The following is an 11,768-nucleotide window of genomic DNA, read 5'->3' on the forward strand; positions in this document are numbered from 1 at the left end:
AAGAAAAGTCCTCCTTAGTAAGGAGATCCCTATTTTATCAGGTAAAACCTAACCATTCTAACGTCAACAAAAAAATTTAATATCCGGAATATGTTTTACGAATAAATTCGTAATCCCCGATATTAAAAGAAAACAAAATATTTTTTTTTGAAATTTTGGCCTTATTACTTTAATAAACTAGTTATTAAAGCTAAAATGCATGCTAAAATATTTTTTGAATTTTTCTTTGTTGTATGAAAATACGATATGAATTTTTCGAGAGACTTGGTCGTATGCATGAAAACAAGATTCTTTTTTTTTTATATAATTTTTACAATATTTTAACGAAAATCAGGTATTTTAATACCAAATTCATATCTTTACGGTATAAAAATACAAACCGATATTAATCCAAATGAATAAAAAAACACGCGAGAAAATCACAAATTTTCAAAAATATTTTATGAATTTTTTTTGGACTAGACCGGACCCGACCCACTTATTTTGGGCTAACAGTGGAGCACTCTCCACTATTCATGTGAACAGTGGAGAGTGAATTAATTGTTCACTGGGTTAAAGGGAGTTGTCCGACCCACTTCACATTCTTTTCCATCTGGGTAAGTCACCCATTACAATGAGACCATTTCACCTTTTTATCTTCCATCTAGGTGGGTCATGATGCAACCATATTATTCGATAGTTTCACCCACATTTAACTAGTGTTTTGCCTATGTTTTATATATAAAATGCCTTGATATTCTTTGTTTTATGTTTTGAAGGAACTTTTGGATAAAAGATGCAAAAATGAGTGAATTGGAGGTAATTGACAGATTTGACCTTCAGTCGATGTTTTGTGCAGAGCGTGAGTTCTAGAGGTCGAAATAAAGTGATTCCAGTGGCATTAAAAAGCTAGCATCTATACCTTTTTGGAAATCTAAGTCAAGAAAATAAAATAAGAAGAGGATGGAAATCGCAGCCTTCAAAGTCAAATCTCACAATCTGCCAGTGTTGACCTTTGGTCATTTCAACTTGAATATCTGGATCTACAGAAGTCCAATTGATGCAAGCTAAATTGTTTTGGATTCCTGACTCAAAGGTCTATCAACGCTCCAAATGTTAGCCAAAAACAACATCATATGAGGGAGATAAGATTTTTCAAAGATGACAACTGAATTTTGTCAGCAAACAAGTTTCGTGAAGAAACGAATCCAAATTACGTTCCGAAGCATCTAAACCAATATCCAAGTTTTTATTTAGCAATTTAGCTCCTCTAAGTCAAATCTTGAAGATTTCATGCAAGGCTATTTCTCCTTATTTAGGAAAATAGTTATTAAAGTACTTAAATGTAAATTGTCTACTTAAGGGAGGACTATTTTGTAAAATAGAAACTAGGGTTTCCTAGGATATAAAAAGAATGAGAGAAGAGAAGGGGGCGACCAACCAAAAGGAGAAAAACACCCCCCTCCTCTAAGAAACTCGAAATTATGCATTCTTCATTCTTCCTTTTTTATTAGTTTTTCAACAAACATGTAAGGCTAAACACTTTTTCCTTGGTTGCAAGGACACGGAAATCTTCAGATTTCAAGAACAGTGAGATTTATTTTACCTTTTCTTTTTAGTTTATATGATGAATATGTTTGTTCTCCTATGCTTATTTTTCCTATGATTGTTTATTTTAATTACTAGAGCAGACTTTAAGTTATTATTGTAGACAATCTATTGCTAAGTTTGATATCAAAACCGGAGTTATGGTATATGAACTTGTGAAGCAACTAAGTTTAATAATTGTGGCGGATCTACATTATTAAGCTTAGGGAGAACATTCAATCAAATCAAACATAGACTGCGGATAGTTATGTTTTATTGATTAATCAACTTATCTAGTTCTTAAGGCTGCCATTGAATTAAATTACTAGTGCGGACATTGTGGTTGTTTGATGGTTAGGGTTAGTTATATGGCGGATCCGTTTACTAACCAATGTTAAGAAGAGATAAATATTTAGAATATAAATTGATGTTTCGTTTCCATGATCAGTTCTGATTTCTTTAGGTGGATGTGTGCTTGCGACCAAGGTTTGTTCTCTTGATAATTTTCTGATTTTATTTAATTTTGCTTGATAGTTTCATGTTTTCTTTTGTTTTAGCCTAGATAACGTCCAAATTCCCCCCCCCCAAATTGCATATCATCTAGCATAATAATCTAACTTGAACCTTTCTCATGGGATCGACCCCTTGCTTGCTCTATACTATCTTGTGTGTTGTGTTTTAAGCTAGGGTAATTAATTTGTGCAACCACGACATCGCAACAGGTCACCAATTTCAATGAGACCAGTTTCAAAACCTTCACATTTTTTCATTTGAGTAGGTCACCCATTATAATGAGACACACACATATTTTTGTATTATTTTGGTTAAAGGAGATCGCCAGATGGGATCTCAGGTTAACCTAACCACACACAAAGTTTAGCTTTGGTTAAAGGGAATCGTTAGATGGGATTTCAGGTTGACCGAGCTACACACCGACTTTGGTTCTAGTTAAAGGAGATCGCCAGATGGGATCTCAGGTTAACTCAACCATACATATTATTTTGGGTTAAAGGGAGTCGCCATATGGGATTTCAGGTTGATCGAGCTACACACAGACCGATTTTGGGACGGACTTTTGTTCCGGTTAAAGGGGATCGTCATATGGGATCTTAAGTTAACTCATCAGTACATGGAATTTAGCTTTGGTTAAAGGGAGTCGCCAGATGGGATTTCAGGTTGACCAGGTTCCACACAGAATTTTGGTTATGGTTAAAAAAAATCGCCAGATAGGATCTCAGGTTAACCCAACCACACACCGATTTAGCTTTGGTTAAAGTGAGTCACTGGATGGGATTTCAGGTTGATCGAGCAACACACAGATTTTGGTTCTAGTTAAAGGAGATCATCAGATAGGATCTCATGTTAACTCAACCATACATAAAATTTTGGTTCTACTTAAAGGAGTTAAAGGAGATCATCAGATAGGATCTCATGTTAACTCAACCATACATGGAATTTTGGTTCTGCTTAAAGGAGATCGCCATATAGGATTTCAGGTTGACCAAGCTCCACATAGAATTTTGGTTCTGCTTAAAGGAGATCGCCAGATAGGATCTCAGGTTAACCTAACCACACATAAATTTTAGCTTTGGTTAAAGCGAGTTGTTAGATGGGATTTCAGGTTGACTGAGCTACACATAGAATTTTGGTTCTGGTTAAAGGAGATTGCCAGATGGGATCTTAGGTTGACCGAACTACTAACATTATCTTAACATTGGAAGAAAAATGAGAAAAACCCTACCATTAGAAAATCTTCAAAAGAAAAAAATAAGTTTAAACCTCGCCATTAGGAGGAACAATTTTAGGTTTTGGTTAAAGGGAATCACTAGATGAGATTTCAGGTTAACCCAACCAAAGACAAAATTTAGAAAATCGCCAGATTGGGATATCAGAATAGCAAAGTTGTATAGTTTTTTATTATTAGTTTCTGGTTAAAGGGGATTGCTGTAAAGACAGAGTTTCAGAACAACCAAGCTTTAAGAAGTTCAATTTTGTTTATCTTTACAAAACTTACTACTCAAAGTCTTTGTTTCGTAAGCATTGTAAAGAGGGGGGCAACTGTCATCACTCATTTTTGTGTTATTCCCCAAATTCATTTCTTTTTCTTCTCAAAAAAAGGAGAGAATGCCCGAAACGGTACCGTTTTGAACAACACTATTCTTCTTCTTCCCCTAGACGTGTAATAGGGGAAGAAGAAGGTTTTTAAATATTTTTTTCCCGCTCTCTCTCTTTCTTAACATAACCCATACCCTACACCCATTACTGAAGAAATAGAAACCCATGCCTGACCACCATACCATTCCACCATTATGGAAGAAACAAAAGACCCATGCCCGACCATCTTACCCTACGCTTGGACATGGTAGGGTGGTGACACGATAAAAAAATTGATGTCTTATCCCAAGTGCAGGAGTGTCGAAGTAATAAATAACCCGGCAAGACCGGGGTCGAACCATAGGAAGGTGAACTATATAAAATTATAAACAATAAATGAAAAGGAGTTGAAGAGAACTTTTGAGATGTGATATTGATGTAAGGATTAAACAAGGATAAAATAATTATCAATGTTAGATGATCCACTAATGGTATTTCAAATAAATATAGTATAAACTCTTTTTATTACTCAACTAGAAACCACACACAAAGGAGGTTCCAATCGGATTATAAATTATTAACATGATTATATTAATTATCTTATTTGAGTAATGCCAATACTTGTAAATGTGGTCAGGTATTCATGGTGATAACTTATGTTAACAACAAATCAAGTTCCTTTCATAATACAAGTGTCGGTTATACCATACAATAGGCTATGAAAGTGTCAAGTATTTGTTGTACCAAGGGTTGTACAACACAAATCTAGATTAACCATTTAACAAGCAATGTATTAAGAGTGAGTAAGATAACAAATACAAAACATGTTAGTATCAAACATTAAAGTCCATGTTGAGTTTATATTATACTTATTCTTACACCATTACTGTACCATTTTCACCTTGATAAAATTAACTTAGCTAAACATCATGAAGAAGAAAAACATAAATAAACAATATAAGAACATAAACATGATATAAGTTAACTAAGTATAGTAAAGGTAATGAAAAGCATAAACAAGAGATTAATATAACATAAAATAAAATTTGAACATTACAAAATACAAAGAGAGAGAGTGATCTTGATCTGAACACCAAGATGTCTAAATGTATGGCAAATGCCTCTTTTATAGGCTAAAATTCAGAACTATTGATTTGATGACTAATTGTTGAGTGGGTGACCACCTCTTGACTTGGTAACAAACATTATCTTTTTGTGTGAACAAAACGTCATTGCTAACGTCATAATTTGAATAGATAGTCTTCATGCAAGTTCTAGGCATTTGTCTCAGCTTTCCAACAAAACAAGAATGAGCTCATTTGGACTTCTAGAACTCGAGATATGGGCTGAACACTAAACAATATCTGGGCTGCAGGACAGATTCCGACTTCTCTTTTATTGCTACAATTTGAACTTGAAAACGGCCGTTTTGAATCTTGGACTCTTCATGAAAGTTTTAGGCCTATGTCTTAGCTTTCCATCCATATAAACTAGACCTAAATCCATGTTCTACAGCTCCAGTAATGATCCAATAACTGAATGATGTTCTTGTTTGAATTGAACCAACATCTCTTCTTTAAGCTTAGCCCTCTCTTTGTCTTTTCACTTTCAATAATTAAACACATCAATCAATACTTTAAATTGTGAGATATGCCTATATTTAAAATGAACATTTACCATAAATTAAAGATATCGTATGTTATCAGACTTGTTATTATAAAACATGCTCAAGTTAGGGAATTTAATGATACTTTAAGTGTAATATGATGATATAAAACCTTAATGAAAATACACTTTTAACTACTAATCATACCCCCAACCAGCTTATTACTAGTCCCTGGTAATCAAAGTGTTAAAATAGAAAAATAATTTGCAAGATCCAAAAGCAAGGCATTCATCATTTAACTTCCATTATTCTATTTAGATAAACAAACTCTCATTCGATTTATATGTCTGCTGAATACCTATTTACCAAGATATTAATAAACCTTCTTTTTATGCTTAATATATCAAAACATAGTTATATGGCTTTACTTGGAAGAAAACAAAATTTTGTTCTAATTTTGTTATAATGAGAATAACCGTGTTAGAACACTTAGAGACCACATGAATCCCACAAGAACAAGTGCACCCTCATGTATAGTTTTCCCTCCTGATGCATCTCACTTCAATTTTAAGCCAGACATTATTCAACTTTTACCTTTTTTTCATGGCTTAAATCTAGAAAATCCATACTTGCATTTGAGAGATTTTGAAGAAGTTTGTAACACTTATAATGACTCAAATTGTAGCATGAACACCATTAGATTAAAGCTTTTTTCTTTTTCATTAAAAGATAAAGCTAAAACATGGCTATAAAATTTGAGACCAGGATCCATTCGTGCTTGGGATGAAATGGAATAACAATTTTTAAAGAAGTTTTTTCCGTCTCACAGAACAAACTCTTTCAAAAGACAAATCACCACTTTCACTCAAAAACCAGGAGAAACATTTTACCAATGTTGGGATAGGTATCGAGACTTACTTAATACTTGCCCTCATCATGGTTTTGAAATATGGAGATTGGTTTCACATTTTTATGAAGGGTTAACACCTAAAGATAGACAAATGGTGGAATTGATGTGTAATGAAACTTTTGAAGATAAAGACCCTAATGAAGCAATGGAGAACCTAGACTTGCTAGCTGAAAATGCTCAAAATTAGGACACTACAGGCACTTATGAGGCACCAAGTAAAACTCAACCTCATACATCTAGTGGAGGAATGTACAACCTTAGAGAAGATCATGACCTCCAAGCCAAATTTGCATCTTTAGCTAGAAAAGTCGAGGCACTAGAATTGAAAAAGAGTGGTCAATTAAAATCTGTTCAAGACATTGTGTGTCAAATCTATGAAACCAATGAACATTCAACCAATGATTGTCCAACTTTGCCTTCTTTCAATGAATGCCTCCATGAACAAGCCCATACTTTAAACAGTTTTCAAAGGCCCAATCACAACCCATACTCGCAAACATACAACCCTGGTTGGAGAAATCACCCAAATTTCAGTTGGAAGAGTGATAACAATAATGCACGAAATTCACAGCCACCGTTTCAAGCACATTATAATTTCCAAAATTCTCATGGATATGCACCTCCTTATACTCCACCTCCTAGAAGAAATCTTGAGGAAACATTGCATGCATTCATTGAAAAGCAGGAGACAATCAACACTCAACTTGCTCAAACCATGACAGATTTTAAAGATACTCTTGCAAAATTCACATCTGCCCTCAGTTTTCAAGAGAAAGGTAAGTTTTCATCTCAACCACATCAAAATCCCAAGGGGCAATACAATGCAAATGCAAGTAGCTCTGAAAGCCAACATATGGATCAAGTCAAATCAGTCATCACTCTTTGTAGTGGTAAGGTTATTGAAAAGCCCACTCTTGAACCTTGAGAGAAAGATGATGAGTCAATCTCTGAGGGTAAGGAAGGGGTTGAATCTGAACATTGCAAAGAAAAGACTGATTCCTCGCCAGCACTTCCATTTCCTCATGTCATGACCAAACAAAGGAAAGTCAATCACAACTCTGAAATCTTTGAAACTTTCAAACAGGTAAGGATCAATATACCTTTGTTGGATGCTATTAAATAGGTACCTTCGTATGCTAAACTTTTGAAAGACTTGTGCATGGTGAAGAGAAAATTGAATGTGAAAAAAAGCCTTTTTAGCTGAACAAGTAAGTGTTATTCTTCAAAATAATAATGCTTTGAAATATAAAGACCTTGGTTGTCCTACAATTTCATGCTTTATTGGAGAACATAAAATTGAAAAAGGTTTAGTTGATCTTGGAGCTAGTGTGAATTTACTTCCATATTAAGTTTTTCAAAGTCTCAATCTAGGTGAGTTAAATCAACTTCTGTAACTCTTTTACTTGCTGATAGATCTGTAAAAGTGCTTAGAGGAATAGTTGAAGATGTGTTAGTACAAGTTGATAAATTCATTTATCCTGTGGATTTTATTGTCTTGAATACACAACCTGTTGAAGCATGTAATTCATTTCCTGTTATTTTAGGACGTCAAGTTCTTGCAACTTCTAATGCATTGATTAATTATAGGAATGGACTGATGAAGCTATCATTTGGAAACATAACATTGGAGATGAATATTTTTAACATTTACAAGCAACCTGGAGATGATATAATGATTCACAAGAAGTAGATGTTATTGAAGAATTAGTTTATGATCAATTTGAATCCACCATGAGTAAAACAGAGTTTGATGAATATGAAGATTTGCAAATGATTTATTCTCAAGAAGAAATCGAGGACAAGAAAGGCACCGAAAATGTTGATACAGATTTTTTATCAAGATTGACAATAAATTCGACATCCGACATCACACCAATCGATGATTACTTTCCTAACGAATCCTTACTTTCTCTTAGTTCAATGCCTTGGTTTGCTAATCATATCAATTTTCTTACAACAGGAGATTTGCCAGCTGACTGGAGTACCAAAGACAAAGGAAAGTTTTTGAATGAAGTGAAGAACTTTTATTGAGATGACCCTTATTCAAATATTATCCTAATCAAATATTTCGAAGATGTATTTCGGACAATGAGGTAAGTAGTGTCATTAAACTTTGTCATTCTGAGGCATGTGGGAGTCATTTCTCGTCAAAAAAGACGACTGCAAAAATCTTACAATATTGATTATATTAACCCACCATGTTCAAAGACACATATGTGTTCTGCAAAGCTTGTGAAAATTTTCAAAAGTCAGGATTTATTTCAAACACATAAGGAATCTTTAGATAATCTTCTATTGACTTTTAGGACATATCTTAGTGGAGATGTGCATCGTGCAATTCATGATTTATGGCCACAATTCCATAAAGAACATGTTCGACATAGTCTTGGGAATCTGACTAAAACAGACCATGTTTGCCAGTTTTTAAGAAAACTGGATGGGAAGCCTATCCCCGACTCATAGAGGACGTTTAAGTCGTTCTTGGACGTAAAACCAAGGGAAGATATGAGCCACAATCACAACTACCTGTACATACACATGCTTTTTCAAAATAAATAAATAGAGAGAGAGAGAGAGAGACTCCAGCTGACCTACATATAGGTGGTATGATTGTATTTTCAATTTCTCATCTATAAAATCTTCTCTTCCTTCCCTTCATTTCTACTCAACTCATACATTCAACAAATATAGAAGTGTGTAGAAATGATGGGTTCCTCAAGTCATCATATAAGAAATATTTGTGTTTTCTGTGGATCTAGTCCTGGGAAAGAAAAAGAGTTCTTAGAATCAGCAAATCATCTTGGTCAGGTACTAGCTGAGAGAAAGATTCATTTAGTGTATGGGGGAGGCAGCCTTGGGTTAATGTGGGGTGTGTCAATAGCTGCATTTTTAGGAGGCAGTCAAGTTTTGGGGGTCGTCCCCAAAGCTTTAGCAAAAGGGGACATCAATGGAAAAATAATTGGAGAGGAACTACAAGTCTCCACAATATCTGATAGAATGAATGTGATGTTTAACCATGTTGATGCCTTTATTGCTTGACCAGGTGGTCTGGGCACATTGTAAGAGATCTTTCATATTTCCTCTTAGGCCCAACTGCACATTCACCATAAACCTATAGGTTTGTTAAATGTTAATGGTTTTTATGATAATTTGTTGTCTTTTCTTGATCAAGCTGTGGAACAAGAATTTCTAACATCTTCGGCACGACAAATCATAATCTCTGCTGCTACTGCTGAACAATTAATTGACTAACTACAATCTTTCATCCTTATACTTGATCCCTTTATGAGTCGCATAAATTGGTCAACTATGGAAAGCCGTAAAAAGCTTAGATTGGATTTGAGCCTTCATTTGCGAAACCTTGTGTCCTTTGGTTTTATTAATAACATTTTATTTTGTTTTGTTATTTCTTATATTTGTTTAAGTGTGTTTCAAGTTTGTCAGTGTTCGTTGTTTCAGGTGATGTCTTCTATACTCTATCTTTCCACCTTAGGACATTGAAGACAATGTCTCGTTTTGGTTGGGGGGAGAGGGTAGTAGTTGACATCAAAAAAAAACTAATTAACTAACTGCTTTTGTTTTTAATAAAACCATTTGACAAAACTGTTATTACTAGGATGGCAGAGTAAGGGAGAATTTTATTGACTCTTGAGACGCATCTTAGTAAATATTTTCCAATGGTTATTTGCAATATTCATAACAAGGTTTATCAGAATACTTCTTGAAATATTTAGATTTACAAACTCTCGCATTGTTATCACTTGATTCTGCTCATATACTCATTTAACAAGTATTCTTAAACCTTCATTTTCACACACACACTTTAACATATGATTGTGCGTTGCACATTAAATTATTACATTATTTATGTTCTTTTGTCAAAGGTAACAACTAAGAGAAAGGGATTGTATATAATTTGCAAAAAAAAAAAAAACCAACAAATTGATAATATTGATGATAATAAAAACATAGATAAGTTTGGTTTCGTAGCCTCCCTAACCTGAGCAATTAAGCCCGAAGAGGTGTTTAAACACTTAATACCCTAAAGTCAACTGACTTGGGAGCTATTGGCCTAGTACTTGTTACATGGGTTAAGGAGAAAAGCTTAAGGGAATCAAATATTGCACTATCTACATATCAGTATCTGCAACCCGAGTTACAAAGCTCGTAGGGGTGTCTCAACACCTAAAGCCCTAAGACCAACTGGTCTAGGAGTCATTAGCCGAAAACTCGTTACATGAGTTAAATATGCATTGTGTTTTAAGTTGTGTGTATGTGTGTGTGTGTGTAAGAGAAAAAAAAGATAATAATCCCAACCCAAGGAAGTTAACCTTAAACATTAGAACAAAATTTTGTTTTCTTCCAAGTGAAGCCCCATAACTATGTGTTGATATATTGAGCATAAAAGGAAGGTTTATTAATATCTTGTTTCAATAGTATGAAACAGATATATAAATTAATGAGAGTTTGTTTATTTGGATAGATTAATGGAAGTTGAATGATGAATGTCTTGCTTTATGGAACTTGCAAAAATTGTTTTCTATTTTAACTCTTTGATTACTAGGGACTAGTAATAAGCAGAATGTCTTGCATTGGTTGGGGGGTGTGATTAATACTTAAAAGTGCATTTTTATCAAGGTTTTATATCATCATTTTGCACTTGAAGTATCAATAACTCCTTAACTAGAGCATATTTTATAATAACATGTCTAATAATATAAGATACCTTTAATTTATGGTAAATATTCATCTTAAATGCAGGCCTATCACATAAATCAAAGGATTGATTGATGAGTTTAATTACAGAAATTGAGAAGACAAATAGAGGGCTAAGCTTAGAAAAGAGATGATGGTTCAATCTAAACTGGAACACCATTCGGTTATTGGATCATAACTAGAGCTGTAGAACTTGGATTTAGGTCTGGTTATATGTATGAGAAGCTAAGACATAGGCCTAAAATTTTCATGAGAGTCTAAGATTCAAAAGGACCGTTTTCAAGTTCAAAATGTAGCAACAACAGAGAAGTCGGAATCAGTCCTGCAGCACAGACATTGTTTAGTGTTCAGCCCATATCTCGAGTTCTAGAAGTCCAAATGCACCGATTCTTGTTTTGTTGGAAAGCTGAGACAATTTCCCAAAACTTTCACGCGGACTATCTGCTCAAATTCTAATGTTAGCAATGATGTTTTTTGTAGACAAGAAGATAAAGATTGTTACCAAATCAAGAGGTGGCCATCCACTCAACAATTAGTCATCAAATCAATAGTTTCAAATTTTGGCCTATAAAAGAAGGCATTTGCCATGCATTTAGGCATATTAGTTTTCAGATCAAGATCATGTTCTTGCTCTCTCTTTTTATATTTTTGCAATGCTTAAGTTTTGCTTTCATTAATATCTTGTTTATGCTTTTCATTTCTTTTCCTTTACTTAATTAACTTCTATCTTATTTATGTTCTTATCTTGTTTATTTATGTTTCTCTCTTTCATTATGTTTAGCTAAGTTTATTATGTCAAGGTGAAAAGGTTACACTAATGGTGTAAGAATAAGTATAGTATAAATTCAACATGGACTTTAATGTTTGATACTAACA

Source organism: Populus trichocarpa, chromosome 5 (assembly GCF_000002775.5).
Source record: "Populus trichocarpa isolate Nisqually-1 chromosome 5, P.trichocarpa_v4.1, whole genome shotgun sequence".
Taxonomy (NCBI): domain Eukaryota; kingdom Viridiplantae; phylum Streptophyta; class Magnoliopsida; order Malpighiales; family Salicaceae; genus Populus; species Populus trichocarpa.